Source organism: Cervus elaphus, chromosome 27 (genome assembly GCF_910594005.1).
Source record: "Cervus elaphus chromosome 27, mCerEla1.1, whole genome shotgun sequence".
Taxonomy (NCBI): Eukaryota; Metazoa; Chordata; class Mammalia; order Artiodactyla; family Cervidae; genus Cervus; species Cervus elaphus.
The window spans coordinates 38,683,376-38,708,836 of NC_057841.1; positions in this window are offsets into that span (position 1 = coordinate 38,683,376).

Genomic DNA, 25,461 nt, shown 5'->3' on the forward strand with positions numbered 1-25,461 from the left:
AAGTAATCAAGGCACTTCTGCTCACAGGAGTTAGTTTTATTAACTCAGATATGTCAGGGGAGAGATTGATATGTTTCATTCACCTATATGCTGAGGACACCCATATCTCTCTCCTGTTAGACATTTCTACTGAACTCTTCCAGAGTCAGTCTGAAATTTTTTTCTAATTCACTGCAAGATCACTGATGGCTCTTGAGACTGATTTGGGGGTCTCTTTTTAATTTCAGTGAAAAGGTAAAAGACTGAGTAAAACAGGAATATAACCCCCGAGCCTTAGCTTGGAGACTCGGGGACGTCGCAGGGAAAACCACATCTTGAGGCTTAAGTATTCTCACTGTAAAATGAAAAGTTTTAATCTTTCCACCTGCCTACCTTCTTACTTGTTCTTTCTGCATATCCTACAGGCATCCCAGCTCAGTTTTTCTAAAACCAAATCACCTCTTCAAAGGCACATGCCTTCCTATATTCCCTATGACCCACAGCCTGGTTGTCTAAGCTAGAATATGAGTGTCATCTTAAAGCTTCTCCCTTTCCTGCAATTTCACAAGTCACATCCTCTCAACTCCACCCTGATCCAACTGCGACCTCTTTTTCATAAACTGCAGAAGGTTGGGCTTCAGCTCAGGCCTCCAACTCCGACTCTTTCAGAGAGAAGCTGGCTTGGTTGCTTCTGTTCTCTGCCACTCCTTGACTGGTTTTCATGCTCACTAAACTCAGAATCATTGCAGCAGACTACGAGCTTCTCAAGAGAAGGACCCTGTCTTATTCATCTTTGGAACAACAGCGTCTAGCAATTAACATTCAGTGAAAGACTGAATAAGTGGAAAAGGGATTAACAATGAAGAGAACTGCAGAGTAGGAAAAGCAAGATGCACGGCACACCCCTTAGATTAGCTGTCAATGGATGATACCCATGCTCTGAGTCAAGCCTTTGAGGATGGCAGGAGGATGAACTGGATTTTTGAGAAGGACGTTGGCTTCCGCAGCTTGGTCATCTGAGTCACTTCACATTCTTTTCCATGCTTGACAAAGAGTAGACCTTGTTTGTCAGAGGAAGCGTTGCTGCTCTTAAGCAAGTCCACTTAAATGTTATGACCCCATAAAGAGACTAATGGTGTTGTAATAAACACCAGGTGTTTTGTCTCCATCCTCTGCGATGTGATTATGCTTGAGATGTGCATGAAGGGTGTTTTGTCCTTTTCGGATAAAGTAAGAACTTTCTGATCTTTAAAAGTTTATGGGTTTTGTCAGTATTTCTGTTTCTTTAGTTTTTAAATAAACTTCAGGTTTTTTAAAAGAGGTTCTGACTGAGAGCTGCTTCCCCTGTTTGACCAAAAAGCCAATATTTGATTCCATGTCGTGTTTTACAGTTCAGGAGTCAGTCTGGAATTGTTCTTCTAATTCGCTGCAAAGTCATTGATGGTTCTGGAGCCTCTTTTTAATTTCAGTGGAAAGGTAAAAGACTAAGAAAAACAGGAATGTGACCCTGAGCCTAAGCTTGGAGACTCAGGGACGTCACAGGGAAAAACACATCTCGAGGCCTATGTATTCTCACTGTAAAATGAAAGGTTTTAAACTAATTTCCAAGATCTTTTTGACTCAAGAAACTTATAAATATATGTAAATGTCATTTGAATATAGAATAAACATGTAGAAAGTGTGGAAGTTGGACTTTCAGATATATTTTGGATGTGTATGGTCAAATGTCCAACTCCCACTGTGATCAACTACAAATATATATATATGTTTGTCCACATATATTTATATATACACATGATACATATATATACACTATGTATATTTGTATATACATATACTTGTGTGTGCATGATCAGTCGTATCTGACTCTCTATCCCATGGACTGTAGCCCACCAGGCTCCCCTGTCCATGGAAGTTTCCAGGCAAGAATATTGGAGTGGGTTGCCATTCCCTTCTCCAGGAGACTTTCCCAACCCAGGGATCGAAGTCATGTCTCTTGCATCTCCTGCACTGGCAGGGGGATTCTTTACCACTGAGCCACCTGGGAAGTCCACATATACTTGTAGCTCATCACTATTTGTATATGTGTTTATATATATATATATGCTTCCCTGGTGGCTCAGCAGTAAAGGAGCTGCCTGCAATGCAGGAGATGTGGGTTCAGTGATCTCTGGGTCAGGAAGATCCCCTGGAGAAAGGAATGGCAACCCACTCCAGTATTCTTGCTTGGGAAATCCCATGAACAGGGGAGCCTGGCAGGCTACAGTCCATGGCGCTGTAAAGGGTTGGGCACGACCTAGCAACTAAACAACAACAAATATATAAATCTATCTGTAGCTGATCACTGATTTATATATATATGTATGTACATATATATGTGCATGTACATTCATATATATATACATATATATGTAGTTGATCACTTTTTAAAGTCTTGGACTAGCTCAAAGGTACACCTTTGCCCATATATTCACACACATTCCCAGTACCTAGTAAACATTCAGTAAATGTTTCTTGAAATGACTAAATGAATGAATATGCAAATACAACTGAAACAGAGAAACTGTTTGATCTGTCCATCAATTCTCACCTATTTACAAGGAGTCTCTTCTTTCCGGTAATAACAGTAGCTGTAGTTGACATGTACTGAGTGCTTCTTATGTTCTAGATCCCATGCTTCATCCTGGATACACAGTGTCTTCTTTACCAGATTCAGGAAATACTTGGGGCCTTAGGGAAGCCACTTAACTTTAAAAATGGACTATAATACCTATCTTGAAATATTTGGGGGGAGGGATTAGAGGTAAAATCCCTCACACATGGCTTGTTACTTTAGGGGAAGCTCGGTAAATTGTGGTCATTGTTTCTCATAATTAATTTGCTATCTTCTAGTTTGTTTTTTAAGGTAAAACAGAAGATCAAATTGAACAAAGGCAAAATAATTTCCTTTGATTATTTTATATGAAATAACAATTTAGCTGGGTAGGGAGCCTAGTAAAATTCATTTAAAATCTGAATGACGGAGTAGCTTTAAAGAGACAGTTTTATTTTTAAGAGCAAACGTACAGAAATAGAGATCCTAAAGAGAACTACCTTAAGAGACAGATTAAAATGTTTACAGTTCACATGTACATTGTTACTAAGTATGGTGTGCACAAGATATTTGAACGTAAATTGTTCTCTAAAGTAATTTAAACATTAACTTTATGAATTTTGTTTATACTATAATTTGATTAATAGCGGTGAAAAGGTAAACTTCTGCTAAACTTTTGTCAGAATTGTTACAAATTCCAAATAAGTATATCATGATTGGTGAGGCTTCACTGCATGGCTTTATTCCTATGTGATATTGTCTGTTGATATTATATTCTTTCAAGATTGGCAGAATTTTATTTTACTCTTTACTTCTCATAAATAGCTAGCTATTTTCACTGGAGTTTTTGACCGCTATAAATAACTTGCATTACATTTTTTATTCAAGGTCAAATCCAGTAATTATTTCCACTTTGTTTATATTTTTCATTGAAAAAACACATTATATGTAAACTTAAATGTTTCTCTGCCTTGAATGTGCTTTCCTAGCACTTAATAGTGCACATCAATATTCTAAAAGATTTACCTAAAAATAAAGAGCATCAGATGTGCAAATAATTTATCAAATAAGATATTTTCTTTTCACAGGATTTTTTTTGTTGAATTTGAGAGGAGCCTGTTGGGATACAGTCCAAAGGGTTGCAAAGGGTCGAACACAACTGAGTGGCTAAGCACATGAAGAAAACATGGCTAATGAAATCATTGTAAAATATTAGAATCCTAGATCCTAATGTGCTGGAAGGAAAATGCCTGTAAGTCAGAAGCCAGGGTCCCAGTCCAGCCGGCTCTGCTGGTGGCTAACAGACCTCCCCGTGTCCCTGTGTGTACTCTGGGCAGCTCACTCCCCCTTTTCCTAGCACCTACTCCTGATCTTCTTCTCAAGGACCCTGCTTGATGCGCACCCTCTTACTCTGAACAGATAAGCTCATTTCCTCTTCTGCAAAAAATCAGAGGCTCTCTGGCAGGAAGCCCCTCGAAAGTCTTCTTCCCTCCCCCGAGTCCTCTGCAACTTATATCTCTCTCAGCACCTGGCCTCACCGCTTCCCTCATCCTCACAGGAAGAGACATCTGTCCCGCATGGCTCCTTCCACCTGAAACCCCGCCTCTCCCATCCCCGTCTGTTATCACCGTGTCTCGCTCTTTCTGTAGTTTCTTCTTTTATTTCCTATACTTCTATACTCCTACTTTCCTATACTCCTAGACTTGTTTTATTTCCTCTTTCCTCTAAATAAAGAAAAATATTTGTTTTCTTTCTGTTAGCGCCGAGCTCTTGAAGTCGTCTACACTTGCAGTGTCCACATCTTGGAACCTGTTCTGTCTTCAGACGTGGTCACACCTCTGCGGCCACATGGTGGCGCCTGCCCTGCCATAACCAAGGTCACTGGAGCCACTCAGACCACCAGATCCAACCGTCACTTAGCTCCATCCTTGGTTCCTTTATTTCTTAATTTATTTTTAAAGATTTTTTTTTCTTGATGTGGACTTTTTCAAAGTCTGTATTGAATTTGTTACAGTATTGCTTCTGTTTTATGTTCTGGCTTTTTCTGGCTGCATGGCATGTGGGATCTTAGTTTCCCAACCAGGGATCAAACTTGCATCCCCTGCATTGGAAGGCAGAGTCCCAACCACTGGAATGATGGGAAAGTCTTCCTTTCTGAATGTTGCTTCCTCACAAATTCCATCGATGCTCTTCTTTTGCAATGAGCTCATACTCTCTGAGTATCTCCAAGTGCTTTTCAGGGCTTCCCCGATGGCCCAAAGGGTAAAGAATCCACCTGCAATGCAGGAGACACAGGAGACATGGATTCGATCCCGGGGTCAGGAAGATTCTCCTGGAGTAGGAAATGGCACCCCACTCAAGTATTCTTGTCTGGGAAATCCCATGGACAGAGGAACCTGGTGGGCTACAGTCCACGGGGTTGTAAAGAGTCAGTCACAACTGAGCAACTGAGCATGGCCACACACCTAAAGGACAGGGAAGAGTCGTCTCAGGAAAAGGGAGGTCATTTTTGGCCCTAAATGACCTTGTGCTGCTTCAGGAGCAAGTGTTTCTTGTGTCTCATTATCTAAGTGAACCATGTAATGATTTTACCAGAAATATAACTTCTAGAATGACCAGAAAGAACTACCTTTAGAGGAGGGGAGTAGTTTGAAAATGGAGCTCAAGGGAAAGGACATTTGGAAATAAAAATTAGTTTGTGCAAATTATTCTGGAGTTTGGCCTTTTTCTTTAAATACGTGTAAATGGGGCTTCCCTGGTGGTTCAGACAGTAGAGAATCTGCCTGCAGTGCGGGAGACCTGGGTTCGATCCCTGGGTCAGGAAGATCCCCTGGAGGAGGGCATGGCTATGCACTCCAGTATTCTTGCCTGGCGAATGCCACGGACAGAGAAGCCTGGCGGGCTACAGTTCGTGAGGTCACAAACTGAGTGACTAACACTTTCACTTTCATGTGTAAATGAAAAAGCTCTTTAGATTTTGAGGGGACCCATCAAGGTATGTTTGGTAGATTTGTAGCCAAAGGAGGTTAGAAAGGGTTGGAGCGGGTAGGTGTGGCTCAGTGTTAGTTCTTCACAGACCATTGAGGCTACTGAGAGTTTGGCACAAGACATGCGTAAGACTCAGGTTTGGAATCTGTATTTTAGTAACCACGTGTCAGGGAGGTCTGAGCAGCTACATAGGGAGCCGGTGGAAGAGAAATGAACCGTCTTCCAGGGGAAAAGCAAACACAGCCCCCTGGTAATATAGGCCAGTGAGGACAAACTGGCCTTCACCAACCCCGTTTCTTGCCACACTCAGTTCCAACCCAAACCTCGTCCATATTTACCACCAGCACGCCCAGAGGGCAGCCAGAGCTCATTCACTAAGCCTTCACTCAGTTACTCCTCCGGGCAAGGTGCTTCACTTTGTATGGAGATTTTAAAGAGGTATCAAACACCCACCCTTCTAGGCTCCTACCTAGCAGAAATGTGACTTACTCACCTACCAAGAGCCCACACTCTGCTGACTGCTTTGAGAGCGTGCTTGTTACTTATTAGTTTAAGGGCCCACAGCGGATCACAGTCAGAATCAGAGCTCAACTTCATGACTGTCCGACCTCAGAGGGCTCACTAGGAACCCTGTCCAAGTTGTCTGGGCAGCAGGACTCACCTTGGGTTTCTTGGGAAGCCGGTAGAGTGTCTATAGGCAACAGTGTCCCGGTGTCTTTGCCATGGAGGGGAGAAATGAGAACAGGAGAACTTCAAGCGATGGATTATTTTGATGATTTTCCCTTCACCGATCTCACAGGTGGTTGAGATCCTTGTCTGACTCTTTACGGTGAGTACTCAGATGTTCTCTTCCCAAAAATGATACTGAAAATTGTGGCGTTCATTGAAAGCTCTTTATGGGTCTTTATGTATGCACTGAATTTTTTCTAAATGTGCAGTTTTAATTCTTGTAGATTTTATCTTTGGCCATGAATGCAATTTTAGTTCTATGTTAGTTACAAAACTACAAGCTTACCAGAGGGTGGTCATATAAATTTCACTAATTGAATGTGCATTATTTTAAAAAAAATTTTTTTTTAGAATATTTAAAAGAATCTTTGTATGTTTGTATGGGGTTTGTGGAGAGAGGGAGAGAGACTTTTTCATTGGAATGTTTTTGTCTGAAATTTTTCTGTATTTTTCAAGCCCAGAAACAGTCCTTTCCCACTGTTTCCTTATTCATATTGTTTTAAAGTAGTAAAATGTATTGTTGCTTAAAATCACTTGAAAAACTTTTCAACCACTTTAACAGTATTTATCTTCTTGATAAAGTGAAATTACACTAGGTCTTAAGAAAACATGCCAAGCAAGGACTATCTCAGGAATGTGTAAATATTCTTAATCTTATTTCCTCACCTCATTTAAAGAATAGAGGTTCATTAAGTTGAAATCCCCTCTGGCAACCATCTATTCAGTTTCTGAATCTTCCATTGATTGATTAGATTTTTTAATTTGATTTTTGATTGATTGATTTGATCTTTCATTGGTTGAATTTTGGTGACTTTTTGCTACGAGCACACAGAGGCAGGTTGCAATCTTGTGTTTGCTGAGTACTATGAATACAGATTTTTAGGTGGTACATTCAAAATAAGTAAAGCACAGGTATTAATGCAACTACCATCTTGTTATGCTGTTGACTATCTTTCAATAAAGATAGCAACTCAATAAAGTTGCTATTTTATTTTATTTTTTGGGAGGGTGAAGCAAGAAAGAACAGCTTTAGTGCTTTGCCAGGCAAAGGGGGCCATACAGGCTAGGGCCCTCAAAACTGTGTGTCCCGACCTGGAGGGGGTTGTGAGGAGTTTTATAGCAGTTGTTCAAAGAGGGCATGATCAGTTTGTGGACTTTTTTCTGATTGGTTGGCGGTGAAGTATTTGGGAGTCAAGCATCTTGAACCTTTTGGTTCCAACCAATCTGGGGTCTACGTGCTTGTGGGCAGCATGCAGTTAAAATTGCCATTTTAAATACAACTATTTATTGACCAGATCTTGCCTTCCCATATGGTCAGAAAGCAAATCCCCCACCTATAAGCATCTGTTTCTTTAGAGCTGGGTTGGCAGTAAAATGTGCATCTTACTCTACAGCAAGCTGTACCTACAAGACGCGCTGCTTCTAGCACACTCTGGACCCTCAGCTGTAGGTCATAATGAGTAGAAAATTGGATCAAAAAGGATGGTGCCATAGCTATGACACAGCAGCTATGCAGGGTGAGAGCCTGTGCTGTGGAGCCGTGCAAGCCTGGACTCGCGTCCTCGTCATGCCATTGGTCAGCTTGTGACATCGGGCAAGCTGCTTGACACCTCTTAATCTCATATTCCTCAAGTGTAAAATCTGAGCAATAATATGAACTGGTGTGAGGATGACATGAGATGATACTTGTGAAGTGTTGAGAATATAGTGAGCTCTCCATAAGCGGCAGCTGCTGCTGATGATCAGGCTTTCCAATGCTTTTATTTTATTATTATTTTTTTTTTCCAATGCTTTTGAAAGCCCCTCATCTCTGTGATCAGTTGAACGGCCTGTGTGCAGAATAGCAGCTGATTGATTCAATGACCTTCTCTGTGCTGAATTATCCCAGTGTGTCCAACAGAGTGCCCTGACCATTTGTAGTCCCTGATTATTGATGATTATCGACAGTATTGCTCTCTGCCGTGGAGTCCACGGCTTCCCTGGTGGCTCAGTGGTAAAGAGTTCACTTGCCAATGCAGGAGACATAAGAGACGTGGGTTTGATCCCTGGGTGGGGAGGATCCCCTGGCGGAGGAAATGGCAACCCACTCCAGTATTCTTGCCTGGAGAATCCCATGTACAGAGGAGCCTGGTGGGCTACAGTCCTTGGGGTCCCCAAGAGTCGGACATGATTGAGCACTGCAGCAATAGAGTCCTCACTTGTCTGACTCAGGAGGTGTGACCCCCATGATTATCCAGAATGACTAGGTCTGTTCCTAGCCACCCACACTTCTATCTTACTCGGGAGTTACCCCTTCTCTGATTCCTGAAGGCCCGAGATAGACTAAGCCCTAAGATGGGTCTCTTTTATTTTTTGTTCAGTCGCTAAGTCACATCCAACTCTTCGAAACCCCGTGGATTGAAGCACGCCAGGCTTCCCTGTTCTTGACTATCTCCTGGAGTTTGCTCAAACTCAAGTCCATTGAGTTGGTGATGCTATCTAATCATCTCATCCTCGGTTCTAATCTGGATGAAAATCAGGGTCTGTGTCTGAAGGTTTTGTCTAGGCACCAGTCAAGTTGATCTGATGAGGTCTTTTTATAACATTACCTCTGACACGTTTCAGGCTCTGCATTCCTTTTAACTCAACAGACTTTATGATGTGGTTTTAAAAAATAAAAGGGGGGACTAGGAGTCCCATCTCGCTGGCCTGGTCTTGAGTTGTGTTGTTCAGTCGCTCGGTCGTGTCTGACTCTTTGTGACCCCATGGACTGCAACATGCCAGGCTTCCCTATCCTTCATTATTTCCTGGAGTTTGCTCAAACTTTTATGTCCATGGTCTTGAGGGATTTTGGCAAGTCACCCTGTCCTTCTGACCTCCAAATCCTTGTTTTCGAAATAACAGTCTCTGCAGCACTTATATCCTGAGATCCTGGAGGCTGTTCTAGGGTGTTCAGCTCACTCCATCTTAAATCTTGAAAGGGCCCTTAAACAGTGACGTATTTTGTGAATTTAATTGGGGAATTTTATTTTCTGTCTCTGAACATGTGCCTGGAAAGGCAGGATGATAAGTGCTGAGTTAACCATCCAGGATAACTCAGGCCGAAAAGGAGCTATGACACCACTGCTGGCCTTCGCCTGGATGCACTGGTTTGTCTGACCTCCCGGACCAGACCGCACAGTCTCTGGTCCCTGCTGTCCTTTGCCTGGGAGGACCTGGCGAGACGGGGTCAGGTCTTTCACTATCCAGATACTAATCATAACAGGATGTCATTGGCCTCTATGAGGAGAAAATGCAGCCTTTGAAGCTGGATCCCAGAAGACAGCATGTTAATTGGGAACAGTAGTAAGAAATCTATTCCAGTAGAGAATTGTCCCTCATTCCATGTGGATGTGTCTGTAATTATTCCCAAGAGGTTCTTCACTCATCAAAGCCACTGTATCTAAAATACATGAATCTTTTTATCCCCCCTTAGAGGAAGAAATTGAAAAAGCAAAGGACCACACCAAAATCAGGTCTGAGGAACATTTAGTGTGGCAGAGGCAGAGCTCGGTGGAGCTGAGGGTGGAGTGGGGAAAGTCTGGTGGGTTCACTAGCAGTCAGAGAACAGCTTGTGGGGTGGGGAGGAGAGAAGGGATGTGGAGATGGGGCCAGCGACAGCCACGCTGTGCTGGGCTTCCTGTCTCCTCAGGGCACGTAAACAGAGGCCTCCAGTTCTCAGGGTTCTGTTTTTCCAACCTGCAATGCCTGTGGCAGTATCTTATCACTCTGCCCCTTTCCATTTTCCTGCCCTGCTTCCTTCCCACCCTCTTCTCCTCTCCTTTCCCCTCAGGGTCCCCAGCCGCCCACCCCCACAGACACTCTTACACAGAACAGCCTCACAAAGTCAAATTCAAGACTCAGTCTTCCATTATGTAAGAGAAACTAAAAACGATAAGGGAACATAAAGGTGATTTTCATAACAGAATGGAATCTTCCCGCTAGCAGTATCTTTAGAGAGAATCTAGGCAGAAACATGAGTTTGATCCCTGGGTGGGGAAGGTCCCCCGCAGAAGGAAGTGGCAACCCACTCCAGCCTGGGAAATCCCACGGACAGAGGAGCCTGGCGGGCTGTAGTCCATGGGGTAGCAAGAATCGGACACGACTTAGTGACTAAACCACCACCCCCAGACAGACTCTGCCTTCGACCTTGAGTCAGCCAACCTGAGGAACTTAAGTGATTGTCTCCAGTTAAGACACAACTAGAGAAAGGATGAAACCCAAGTTTCCTTCCCTCCAGGTGTTCCTCCCCTTGTCTGAAGGCACCTACACCTTAGACATTTAGAAAGTTCTGCACTTTACAAAGCACTTTCTCCTATGGGACTCGACCCAGGAACTAGACCAGGTGGCTACTATTAATTATACAAACAACGAGGCTAGAAAAGCAGCCTCCTTGGGATCATCTGCTTTTGAGGCCGGGCTGGAACTCTGGGGTCTTAGACCAAATGCTTTGCACACTGTCTTCCTGGGCCCTCACAAACGTATCTATGTTAACAGAAATTACCTGGTTTGAGTGATAAGCTCTTATGTGTGAGATGAGCACTATAAAATGACTGGGAAAGAGGCTGTTTGCTCAGACAGCACTTGCCAACTCAGCCTGTAAGCACCACAGCCAATCCAGACACACCTGCCTGAAGTCTCTTAATGTAATGCTCTGGATTTAAGGTCTCATCTGTTTCATCCTTGATCCTGTGCTGGAATTCAGGATAGGAAGAGCACAGGTACATTCTAGGGCAGAAACAACAATAAATTAGGAAAAATACAAGTCAAAGACAGCAGCTGCTGGGTTCAGACCCTGCCCCCCAGCCCCTGACACAGGCCCCTTCCTGGAGATTCACAGTTTTGGTAACACTCAAAAGTAACCTGGAGGCTCTATGGGAGCCTATGTGTTCCCTGTTTGGTTTTTGTTCCACTTAGTGCTCTATCATGAATGTTTTCCACGCCCACAAATACATTTCTGTAATAGGATTTGTAATAACTGCACAGACGTCTACTGGGTGTTTGGCCTGCATCATGTCTAACCAATCCTGGGTTGTTGAATCAAGGTTGTCTTTGATTTTTCATATTATTAAGTGAAAACCTCAGTTACATCTAAATCATTTGTCATGACTCATTTCCTATTTAAGGCCCCATGAAAAAGTATAGAAGAGCAGATTATTTTTATTAAAATATGGTTGATTTACAATGTTGTGTTAATTTCTGCTGCATAGCAAAGTGGTTCAGTTGAACATGTATATGTGTGTGTATATATTTTCTTTTTCATATTCTTTTCCATTATGGTTTACCATGGGATATAGAATATGGTTTCCTGTGCTAGACAGTAAAAACTTGTTTATCCATCCTACGTATACTAGTTTGCATATGCTAATCCCAAACTCCCAATCCTACCCTCCCCCACGTCTCCTCCCCCTTGGCAACCCCAAGTCTGTTCTCTATGTCTGTGAGTCTGTTTCTGTTTAGTACATGTTTGCTTCTGTTGTAGTTTAGATTCTGCATATGTGGTTATCAAATGATATTTATCTTTCTCTGTCTTACTTCACTCAGTATATGACAGTCTCTAGGTCCATCCATGTTGCTGCAAATGGCATAATTTCATTCTTTTTTATGGCTTAGTAGTATTCCATTGTGGTTTTTTGTTTTTTTTTTAAAGATGTATTTATTTTTCATTTTTGGCTGCTTTGGGTCTTTGTTGCTGCATGAGGGCTTTCTCTAGTTGTGGCAAGCAGGCGCTGCTCTCTAGTTGTGGTGTGCAGGCTTCTCATTGTGGTGGCTTCTCTTGTTGTGGAGCACAGGCTTTAGGCAAACACAGGCTTCAGTGGTTGTGGCACGTAGGCTCCATACTCATCATACACAGGATTAGCTGCCCTGCAGCATATGGGATCTTCCTGGAGCAGGGCTTGAACCCTGCTTCCTGGAGCAGGTGGATTCTTCACCGCTGCACCATGAGGGAAACCCATATTCCATTGTATATGTGTACCACATCTTCTTTGGGGTTTTATAGGCGGTGCAGTGGTAAAATATCTGCCTGCCAATGCAGAAGAACCAAGAGATGCAGTTTCAATCACTGGGTCAAGAAGATCCCTGGAGAAGGGAATGGCAACCCACTCCAGCATTCTTGCTTGGAAAAGTCCATGGACAGAGGAGCCTGGTGGGCTATAGACCATGGGATTGCACAGTTGGACACGACTGAGCGCACACACACACACGCACACATACACCACCTCTTCTTTATCCATTCATCTGTTGATGGACATTTAAGTTGTTTCCATGTCTTGGCACAGATGGGAAATAAGAATGAACGAAAGATAATCTCTTCAGTCCAGTTTAGAGAAGAAATTGTATGTGAAAGTTAGTGGGGTGAAGGAAGGGCAAGCAGCTGGGCTAGCTTCAGGATTTATGGGGCCCGACGCAAAATAAACTGTGAGACTCATTTCAAACATTAGTAAGAGTTTCAAGGCAGTGACAGCACGGCATTAAAGCAAGCACGCCTCCGTGCCGTTGAAGCCAGCCAGCCTCGGATCAGGGTAACCACAGCCCTGTTCCACCAAATACAGGTGCTAGGGCTGTTCCTCTCTTATCAAGGTCACCTCTCTGGATGTCAAAAGTTCACCTTCTGTTTTCCAGTACTTCCAAGTATTTCAGGCCACAGAAGCCCATAAAGGACTACACCCGCACTGGGCAGGGGTCAGGATAGGAGTGATCCTAAGGGGGGCAGCTTTGTGTGGGACCTACTCCTCTCCGAAGAGATGTCTACCCTTTAGGGTTCCTTTCCCCAAGTGCTCTGCTCTGTTCATTTGACCAGCGATGAAGGCAATGGGAAACAAGCAAAGCCTTTTCTGATCATATCCCGCCCAGATCCTGCAGAGCTTAGCAATTCCCAGCCCTGCCTTAGAAGTCCTGCCCAGCCCACCCACCCTGACCAACTTTGCCTTTACAATTCTCTCTCTCAAATGTTTTGGCTAAAACCTTAAAACATCCTCGGAAGAGGGATGACACACACCCATGAACAGCTCTGGAGAGGGAGGGCTTCGGGAAGATACCCGGGTTTCGGAGCCCTTGTTTCAGGATGAAAAGCACACATGTGGCATCTGGACCGTGAGACAGACCCCCCATGGCAACTGCCCCTGGACCTCCACTGTGCTTTGATCACTTGACCAGTGAAAATGGACATGCCCTCTGCTTTGGGCAGACAGAATCTGACACCAAATTGACAAGGTGTTGGGATGAGTGTGAATGGGGAGGGGGGAGGGGGGAGGTGCAGGGTGGTGAAAGGGGCTTTGAACTAGAACCCGAGGGTCCCACCTTCCTGATTTGACACAGCCTTTTCCCAGGTTTGTGAGTTTCAGTAAATCGTGTAGACTCTCTGGGTCTTAAAGACTTCTTTCTGTCTTGTTTTGTTTTTTAGTAGAAGATTTTCTTATTTTATTACTTTTCAGGTAATTTTTTAAAAATTGGAGTGTAGTTGCTTTACGATATTGTGTTAGTTCCCACTGTACAGAAACTGAATCAGCTCCATGTATACATGTGCGTGCATGCTAAGTCGTTTCGGTTGTGTCTGACTCTGCGACCCCATGGACTCCTGCCAGGCTCCTCTATCTGTGGGGATTCTCCACAAGAATATTGGAGTGGGTTGCCAAGCTCTCCTCCAGGAGATCTTCCCCACCCAGGTATTGAACCCATGTCTCCTGCACTGGCAGGCGGATTCTTTACTGGCCCTCTGCATGTACATATATTCCCTCTTTTTTGGATTTGCTTCCCATTTAGGGTCAAGGACCTTGTCTTTTTAATGAAGAGATTGGATTCTCTCAACTTCAGGGTCTCCTCCTGTGAAAGAAGAGAAGTTCAACACACATTTTTTCGCGAAGGTGTTGAGGGACGATGGGGCCAGGAAAGGGGAAGGGTTCTCTCGAAGGGACAGAGTTTGTACATTGACATAAACAATGAAATACCCAGGGAGACTGAATCATGTCCAGGAAAGCAGAGAAGACAAGAGAAAAGACTAATATTTAGGGATTGAGATAATGAGCTACAGAGCATGTCAGGATGGTGGGCCAGGGAATTGAAGTATGTTCAAGGGCAAGTTCTTGGTTTGGCGTCATATAAGAGGCGGGAAAAAGGCTGGATGGGAGACAGATTTTAATTTCAAACTTCCAAGAGGTTATTATAAACAACTGGAGAGAAGGTTGTTTTAAACCGTGTTTAATGGGAGTATTCACTTGTTGGCAGTGATCAGCATTTCCTATAAATACCGCTTACAACTTAAGGAATGAAGCTGTAACATGCAACGTGTAAGAAGAGGTGAAGAGAGAGCAGTGAGGGAAACTTGGAGCCCAAGCCCTTGGCATAAAAAAGGGGGGAAATTGAATTCCCCCCCTTTTATTCTATTTGGAACTGATGGCAAACAATTGCCTTTTGAATGGCTATGTTCTTATTAATATACATTTTTGCTTTGCTTTGGGATATTTAACGTGCTCCCCAGAGAATTGTTCAAAGCATTTAAAACTGCATTTGCCAATTTCTCCTTCTAATTAATACCAAGTGGGTTCATTCAAACTGACATTTCAAGTTGATTCTACATAGGCTTCAGAACTAAGTACAGAGCTGCTCTTTGGAGCCAGAATGACCTAGATTCCCAAACCTGCCCCACCACTTACTAGCTGTGTGACCTGAAGAAAATGATTTAACCTAGCCACCCCTAACCTTTTGGGCATAAGGGACCAGTTTCATGGAAGACAGTTTTTCCATGGTGGGGGTGGGGGGGGACTGTCTCAGGATGATCTCAGAAGGAGACCGTAACCTAGATCCCAGGTGGAGAGTTGCTGTGAATACGGATCAAGCTTCACTTGCTCTCCCACCACTTTGCAACCCGGTTCCTAACAGGCCATAGACCAGTGCTGGTCTGTGGTTCGGGGGTTGGGGCCCTCTGATTTAACCTATCAGAATCTCAAATGCATCTTTCTTATAATGTGGATTGTTATGATTTTCAAATCTAATAGGCAAGATACGTATAACATCTAACACAGTACTTGACACATAACAGGAACTCAATAAACAAGAATGATTCCTCTGCCCCCAATGACTCTGCCCTAGAGGAGAAGCCTGTCATTCTGAAGATCTGAGTTATTATAGTCCAGACGATGACACTGATCACAGTACCAAGGATGACTACTTCCCCTGTTCCACTTCGGACATACAGATGAAGGCTTGGGTACCAGCCTCTCCTTGTAAAACATCTTTGCTCCTTATTTGACTCCTGTAAGGACCCCTTGCATTGGCTCCTATAGCTGCACGTGTCTGCAGTGTTCACCCAACCCCACCTTCAGGTATATTCCAGTAGGTAACTCAGGCAGAAGCCTCCCTGATCCCTTCAATTATGGGTTCTCTCACAGTATCCTGGGTGCACGGTGATGAATTTCCTCACCTCTTTATATTGCATGACCTATGTAGGTGCCAGGCTTTCCCACTGGCCTGTGTGTCCTGAGGGCAGGAACTTGGTTCCCAGGACATGGTGGGCATGCATATTTGTTGAATAAAAGTCATCACCCCTAAAATTACCTTTTCCCCATAGCATTCAGTTTCTTCCTGGCTTTCCCGTTTTGGCTGTCACCAGTCAGTTCTTCCGGGAGTACTTCTCCAAAGACTCCAGCTAAGCTTTCATCACTTCCTGTGACGCCAAATAGGTCCAGGTGACACTCTCTGACCAGGAATGCTGGACCAGAGGCAGAGATTATGCAATTGGCTGAGCCATACACCCAGCTCTTTCATGCAAGGGTGTCATCTTTTCCCCTACAGCTTGCATTTGGGTAGGTGGATACCCAGGTGGCACTAGCATAAAGAACCTGCCTGCCAAAGCAGGAGATGTAAGAGACGCAGATTTGATCCCTGGGTTGGGAAGATCCCCTGGTGGAGGGCATGGCAACCCACTCCAGTATTCTTACCCGGAGAATCCCATGGACCAAGGAGCCTGGCAGGCTACAGTCCATAGGATCACAGAAAGTCGGCCACAATTGAAGCAACTTAGCACCCACACATATTTAAATTTAAATTGGAGTGGATATCAGGAAAAAGGGGAATGGATGTTGGGAAGACAGATGCTATATCCAGAGTATCAAAGAGTAAAGCTAGTTGGTAATGATACACATTCGATTTTGTCTGAGAATGGTGTTGTTTTCATGGTTCCCTGTATGATTTGACACATTTGTGTAACTTTGGTTGAGTTCTGATTTACTGAAGCTGAAATTGGGGGAAGTACGTATGGACCCTGACAATGGCCTAAGTGTCAAGATTTTGGGAGCACTTGATTCCAAACTAGATTCGGCCATGTTCAGGTAGTGAAAGTGGGAAGCCAAGTGTCCCCAAGAATGAGCATCAGTGGATGAAGCCTAGTAAGACAAGCGTCTCCTATGTCGGGGGAGGTCATGGCGACAGGCTGGCTCCTCCTGTCCCACCTGACAATGTTCCTTTGACTTTTCCTGATGATGGGAAGATGAACTGAGAGCAGATTTTCAAATGTAGATTGAGAAAATGAAGATAACGTTATCTATGATACTTTGTCAAAATGCACTCTTAGAATTCAACATGGAACACTGCCTAGCCTCTGTCTGACTCCATGAAACCAGTATAAAGTTTCTGGGATTCTTCTTGTCAGACTGGCTTTCCTTCCTCAACTTCAGAGGAACCATAAAACCAGGACCCTTTTTCCTAGAAAAAAGTAGAAATACATTTTCATTCCCCTGCTCAAAATCTGCAGCAGGCTCCCACCCTCCCTTTGCCTCACAATCAAGAGCAGCTGCATTCTGGTTCCAACAGCCCTTATCAGAATATTTTGCACACCCAACACTCCAGGCAGCCTGGAGAGACTTGGATGCTGCTCTCAATCCTCTGTACCATGACATCCCAAACCATCTCTGCAGCCTTCATTACCCTCCTTCCACCAACCTTTCAAGTCACATCTCCCCAGAATTGTTCCTTATCCCCCAGCCCGAAATGATTTGTCTTCTAGCTTTTTACTTGTGTGTATCATGTGTCCAGGGCTCAATATATGAACCAAAGGTCAGTTTGTGCCTATAATATCTCCCTTGTGTTACACAAGATTGTACACCTCGAAACCTATGGCTGATTCACGTTAATGTTTGCTAGAAACCAACACAATACTGTAAAGCAATTATCCTTCAATTAAAAATAAATTTAAAAAAAAGAAAAACACCTGGGGAAATTATCTCCACATAGGTAACAGCAGTTTTGAAAATAGATTTTTGTGAATCAGTGCAGTATTTAATCCATAGACAAGCATTCATGGTAGAAAGCAACATTAAGATCTCCACTTATTTTGTACTTTTTTTTGCATCAGTATCTTTTTCTTTCCAGCTTTAAAAAGGCTGACATACTCAGCTGAAGCTCCAAATGTCATCTGGTGGGGCCCAGTGTTATTTTATTGGTCAAAACTGAAAGGCTGATATTAATTAAATATTAATTAATCTCAATTAATTACAAAGCAGTTCCCTTCCCCTTTTTTATAGTCCCGTTTTTCTCTTTGATATTTGAATTGGCATGTAGGCATGGTGGTTCTGCCAGATGAGTAAGTTGAAATGAGAAAATTCATTCTTTTATTTTTAGCCAGAAGAGCATCAGCATTGATCTGGGGGGTAAAGGTGCTGGTAGGTGTCCTGGTGGAGCCTGTCACAGGAAAAGCCCCAAGGGGCTTTGAGGGAAATCCAGCATGAGTCCATGGATTGTCTGATGGTTGAGAAAGTGTGCTTTGTTGTTGTTTAGTTGCCAAGTCCTGTCCGACTCTTTGTGACCCCATGGATTGCAGCACACCAGGCTTCCCTGTCCCTCACCATCTCCCAGAGTTTGCTCAAGTTCCTGTCCATTGAATCAGTGATGCCATTTTCTGCCCATGGAATTTTCCAGGCAAGAATACTGGAGTGGGTTGCCATTTCCTCCTCCAAGGGATCTTCCCCACCCATGGATAAGAACCTGGAGTTCTTATCTTAAAGAGTCTCCTTTATCTCCTGCACTGGCAGGCAGATTCTTTACAGCCAGCGCCTCCTGGGAAGCCCATAAGTGTGCTTACAGTAAACTATCTAACCATGGCTGTCTTTCTGTCTAACAATGGCTGTCTTTCCAAATGAAGAATGAGCAGGCCTAGATGCATGACAATAGAGTAATTCTAAGCCTCCAGTTCTGAGTTTGAGTTGAACACATATCCAGAGCAGCAGCCACAGGGGGAGTCTTTCTGACTATGCAGTCTTCTGCATGGGCCGCTGCTAATGAGTTCCATAAGAAGGCTGTGAGAATGTCTTGTCACTGTCTTGTCACACACAGAGCCAGCCAAATTCCTGTGTGTAGGTCCCAGCAGAAGCTTTTCTACTTATATCAATTAATCCACAGCTACTAGCAGTCTTTGAATGGGTTATCAACACCAACTGGAGGGGACCGATCCCCAGGGAAAATTCAATGAGCAAATTCCCACTGTTAAGTCCTGACACTGGTGCCCCAAGAACTCAGGTTTCTTCTCTACTTTCTTATGAGAAAATTAGAAAACGGATGAACTCTTAGCAAGCTGTTTGGGGCTGAGGGTCTGGGATGCCAAGGGGTTAATGGGACCTGAGAGATTCACGGGATTGGTGGTCATGACAACTGGGAGTTTAGTGGAGCACTCAGGGGAGGGAGGCCTGGGATTCATCTGCCCACCCCCCAGTGCAGTTAGCGACAACTTTCCAAGGTGGAGAGAGGGCAGGACAGACAAACAAAAAACTGGACTTGGGCCATCACCCATCCTCTCCCTCCTTTGCCATCGAGAGCTGTGGTCCTATGACGTGTGAGAAGGAAAAAAAAAAATTAAGATTTCTGCCTTTATTAAAATTCTGTTTTAAAAATAAGAAAAATCAAGACTTCCTAATGCTTAACAAACTGCCTTTGGAACCCATATTCCAACAGTTTAAGTTCACACACACTATGTTCACTCAAAAAGAATTTTTGTGTTCACTTGCAGTATATATTTCACGGTTTTAAAGATGTCTTTGTTGAGATGATTTTATACAAATGAGATTGCAGAGAGATGGAAAGTGACCAAGAAAATCTAAAAAAAAAAAAAACATTCGAGTTACCATGCCTGCATGCTAAGTTGTTTTAGTCATGTCCAACTCTTTGTGATCTCATGGACTATAGCCCGCCAAGCTCCTCTGTCCATGGGATTCTCCAGGCAAGAATACTCCAGGCGAGTGGGTTGCCATTCCCTCCTCCAAGGAATCTTTCTGATCCAGGTATTAAACCCAAGTCTCTTACATCTCCTGCATTGGCAGGCGGGTTCTTTTAGCACTAGTGCCACCTGGAAAGTCCAGAGTTACCATGGTGGTGGTGGTTTAGTCGCTAAGTCGTTTCTGACACTTGTGACCCTGGGGACTATAGCCTGTCAGGCTCCCCTGTCCATGGGATTCTCCACGGACATGAATACGGGAGTGGATTGCCATTTCCTTCTCCAGGGGATCTTCCAGACCCAGGGATCAAACCTTGGTCTCCTGCATTGCAAGAAAGATTCTTTACCAACTAAGCCACAAGGGTTACCATATGACTCAGCAATTCCACTAAAAGAAGGGAAAGCAAGGATTTGAATGGATATCTGTATACCCGCGTTCAGAGCAACATTACTCAGGAAACCCAAACAAATGTCCACAGACAGAAGAATGGTTAAACAAATGTGATACATACATACAATGGGACATTATTTAGCCTTAAAAAGGAGGGAAATTCTGACACATGATACAACATGGATGAACCTTGAGGACATTACGCTGAATCAACTAAGTCAGGTAAAAAAGGATAAATACTGTACGATTTCATTTATAGGAGGTACTTAAAGTAACCAAATTCATAGAAACAGGAAGTAGAATGATAGTGGCTGGGGGCTGGAGGGAGAAGGAAATGGGGAGTTGTTTAATCAGTCCAGATTTTCAGGTTTGCAAGATGAAATGTTCTAGAGATGGAAACTAGTGATGATTGCATGACAGTGTGAATATTACCACTGACCTGTACACTCTAAAATGATTAAAATGGTAATTTTTATGCTATATATGTTTTACCATGATAGAAACAATAAATAGGTAAATAAATAAACACTTTCACTCTGTCACTTCATAATAAAGGTGATATGTACACAATGAATGAGAAAAAAAATTGTCTAAATGCAATTTGTGCTATGAAAAAAGCATTGTGAAATTGAATGTATGAAACTATTTCCATGATTATAGACTTCTGTTGCCAAAAATAGTATATATGTGTGTCACCTATAAAAACTCTGGTAGCTGCACTTTTTAAAAACTTGGAAAGAGATTTTGTAGCTTCTTTTTAAGAGTTTCAGTGGGTTTTTAATCCATTTTTGAAATCACATACAGAAATGCAACACTTTTTAAATTGCAGAAACTTACTGATTTAACATCAGGAAATATTTAGGTGTGCTAGATGGATTTAAACAAAAACCTTGTATAATGGTGGCTATAACTGAAAAATTAGGTATCATGTTTTAGAAAATTCAGTCCAATGATCCAATTCTTCTTCTTTAGGGCTATTTGTTTTTAGTGTATTTTCATTTTTAGTGTATTATCTGTTAAAAACCAATTATCAGGACTTTCTTGATAGGTCAGTGGCTAAGACTCCATGTTACGAATGCACGGGTCTCAGATCTGATCCCTAGATCCCACAGGCCCAGTGTGGCCAAATAAATAAAAATAAAATATTCAAATAACCCATTATCATGTATGGAAATGTGAGTTAGTGTACCTACCTCTGTGTGTGTGCTCTAGTTCTGTCTGCTGAATGAACCTAGAATGACACCCCAACAACAATGAACACACAATGGTTTCTAAATACCATTCTCCAATAACAAGCACAGGACTCCTAGGAGACTAGTTTCAGGGCTGGGCAGGGAACATACAAGATGAACCTGGAGCTTCACGTAGTACCAGCAGATGAAGAATTGACCATGAGTCAATGCTGATATAAATGATTGGATAAATGAATAAATGGGATGAGAAGAGACAAATCTTCCTCACAGAAGAATCCCACACAGTGTATGTAGATACAACCCATATATGAACTCAGATGTTTTCACAAGAATATAAGACTTTCTTTAAAAAGTGTGTCTATCAGTGATTTAAGGATATAACCAATACATCACAACAGAAATCAAACCAGAAAGTCTGGCTTCAGGTTCTGGTTCCACTGCCTACGAACTGAGAGAGCATGTGCAGGTGACTTTACTTCTCTGAGCCTCATTTTTCTCATCCACGAAATGGGAATAATGACCATACCCACATCCCAAGGTGGTTATGTTGGCCAAATGAGATCATGAATGTGAAAGGCTTCATAAACAGGAAGTGCTCCATAAAGGTTAGCAGAAAATCCGACTGAAGGAAGATGGAGCATCCATGGTACTAAAACTGAAAGCCGAAATCAAAGCTCAGAAAAGGCAGAGTGGAGAATACATTAGAAATTGAAGAAACTTGCTGCGTACACGCTCAGTCATGTCCAGTCCTTTTCAATCCCATGGACTGTAGCCCACCAGGCTCCTGTGTCTAAGGGATTCTCCAGGAAAGAACACTGGAGTGAGTTGCCATTTCCTCCTCCAGGGGATCTTCCCGACCCAGGGATCAACCCGGGTCTCAACCCAGCTAACTTCAAATATGCCCTCTTGAGTCTTCCCTGGTGGTCCAGTGATTAAGACTTAACCTTCCACTGCAAGAGGGCATGGGTTCAATCCCTGATCCCGGAGCTGAGATCCCACATGCCTCCTAGTCAAAAAAACAAAACAAAACAGGATTAATATTGCAACAAATTTAATAAAGACTTTCAAAATTTTCCAAATCAAAAAACCTTTAAAAAAATAAAAATAGGCAAGAGATGCCCCCTAGGTCTTACCCTGGGCACTCGAGGTGGCTGAAGTTATAGCTGTGCCCGGCGCCCCTTCCAGTCAGTTGCGGCCTTTGGAGCAGCTGAGGGCATGAGGCCAAGGAGGCCTGGAAGCGGGCCTCAGATTTTCCTTTTGGTTGCAAACCTTGTTCTAATCAGTTTATTTGGAGTGTGTGAGTCTGGGAAATGACTGTCTACACGAACCAAACTTGAGAAAATTGATTTATGAACCAAGAACATATCTCTCAATTACAATAGCTAATGTGTTTGCCATAGAGTGTCATAGTTGGCCCGCAGGCCCCGGGCCCGCCTTTTCTTGTAAGTCTGCCTGGAGGGTGGAGGATTCCAGTCAAAGACTGAGCTCTTCATCTGGCAGGATCTAAGTCTGCTCTGTGGTCGGAGCCACCTGTCACACACGTCAGAATTCCTCGCTGTGCTGGACGCTTCCATTTCCAGATTCTCCAAGGACCATCTCTTTTTGTTACCATGACAACATGCCTTCTTCCCTGTACCATCCAGTTTTCACTGTGGGGGACAATTCAGGGACAACGTGATGGAGATGGTGCCTGCTTCTTCTGATGGCACCAGAGGATTGTTAATCTCATCAGTAACGTCTCTAAAACCCACAGCAGGGCCCTTTCATTCTGAGATGGCTTCAGATCATTTGGATTTGTCTGGATGAATTTCAGTAGCTTCAAACTTGGAAACTATTGCTGTTGTAATGGTTGTCATTTACAAAAAAAAATTGCTCAGAGGGTGTTATTTTCCTCCCTGGGACATCATCACATCCTACTCCTGAACTCCTCCTCCAGATGTGTCCTGTCTTAAATCTCAGGGCCTTTCTTGAGGCTGTTTGTACTTCCTCCACGATGAGTAGGATGCGATGCTTGTGTCTGCGGGCACTCAGGCACTGTTGTTTCCTGTCTCACTGATGTTCAGAGATTTGAGCCTGGAGCCTACTGCAAGATTTCCTGTCCGGTGACTTCCTCTATAAACAGAAACAGCTCATCAAGATTCCAACAGCAACAACAAAACACAAACATGCCCTGTAGGCCAGTTATCCCATCCATTCCTCCTCAAGGAAGACTTGACATCTTATCCCAATAAGAAGCTGAGTGCCCTGATCTTAGATGATTAAGGTTCTCATCACACACAGTTTTGAACAAAGCTGGGCCTCATTTTAAAACCGTTGTTGGGGGCCACACAAAACACAACCACCTCTTTCATCTAAGTGTTTTGAAAAGAAAAGCCACAGAAGTTATGGATTCCACTGTCAGAAGGAGACTCCTTTGATAGAGGAATGTTTTTAATTATTCAAATACCTTCACAGTGAGAGCTCTTGGTGGGTTGGTTTCTAAAAATCTCACGGCAGGTAACCATGTAACTTGGTCACAGGCATTGATTAAACAACCTGGCATGCGGTGAAGTGTCTTTGGGAGAGTGTGCATCCTATGTGCAAACACGCTGAGCTGAAGATTTCCAGGCATTTTTCACTAGGCTTTATTCACTTTCCCTTCTGAATAACTCTGAGTATTACAATATCTAAGCCCTCTAGGGACTTTCAGGGCACAGGAAGGAGAAGCATCGTCCAGCCTGTTATCTTTTAAAAGACTGCGAAAGAGTAATATCAAAGGCAAAGGAATATTTTCCAATCCAGAGGCAATGAGGGGTACCCTTGAGACCCTGTGAAAATAGAATTCACTCGTTCCTCTAGCCCTTGGGAAAAGACTTTCACATAGAGAGAGGTAATCACCATCCTGAGGCTCTTTTTAGACTGCTCTCATTAAAAATAAGCACGGAAAGTCTTTAAATAAGGTCAAAGTTGAACTGGCCAAATCTATCAAGCATTCCTTTTAACTGAAACATCCAGATAAGAACATATGCAATTATTGTTTCTCTCTCTCTCCTTTTCTCCTTTCTGTCCTTTTTGTCTCTTTCTTCCCAAAAATATTTAGCATCCATGATGTGTAGGCACTGTGCTAGATGCTTAGGAAACAGAAATGAATAAGAAGTGGTCCCTTCTTTCAAATCACAGCCTACGGAAGAAGCCAAACAAGAGGTCATTCATTCACTCATGCACCCAACCATTACCTACCAAATATCCCCTGCTTGACAATGACCATGAAACACTCAGTTTTCTAGGGATATAAGTGAATGCTGAGGTCACCTGGGTCAAAAACAAAGTGGATGGTCATATTACGAATTCCTCTACCTGCCTGTAAGAGATATAAATAATGATAATATATTAAAATAAGCTTTTTAAAATAATTCACTATCTAGATTTTGACACTAAAAAAACTATAATTAAGATGAAATGTAATGAAATACCCATAAGGCAGTAGGAGGCGTCTGCTGAACTAAAACTTAGTAAAATGCTTTATGTCCAAGATAAAAGCCTACAAAAACGATAGGTTCTGCACAGTATGTTTAGAAATCTTTCTATGATTGTGCAACTTTCTTGCCAAAAAGATGTGTTTTGGCTCTTAGAACTCTTTTATCTCCCTGCTTAGACTTAGGGAAAGATTATTTTAACTCTTCCAGATGAAGAATGTTAGTGGTTTTTGAACCATTTGTCAAATATAGATAAAGCAACATTCTCAGATCAGCAGATCAGCGAAGATGGAAATTTCCTAACCACATATTAAGAAAAAGTTTGCATAATTTGTGCCTGGAACTTAAAAAATGGATGCCATCATGTATAAGTGAACCCAACAATGCACATTTTTCATTCTTATATTTATATATATATGTGCATATATATATATAGTGAGGTATATTTTTCAGCTAAGATAGTCTTTAACATCAAATATAGAAATAAACTGAACTTAGAACCAGACTTGCAAGTAGTTGTATCATAAGCTATTAAACCAAAAATTTAAAATATGATGAAGGATATTGACTATCTCAAAAAAGATTGCTTATCATTAATAAAATTTTTAAATATCTAATATTAGCAATTATTTCTACTTAATCAAATATTAAAATATTCTGAGGAGAATAGAAAAATATTATAGCCTTAAATGCTTATAATACTACAGAGTGAAGGTTGAAAATTTGTGAACTAAGCATGCTGCTTAAGAAACTAAAAAGAGTAGCAGGGGAAAGAAAGAAAATAGAAGAAAATATTAAAGATAGAAGAAATTTATCGGGGAAACATGATACTAAAGAGAATCAACAAAGCCAAATCTTGGTTACTTGAAAAGGCTAATAAAATTGCCAAATCTCTGGCAAGACTGGCCAAGAAG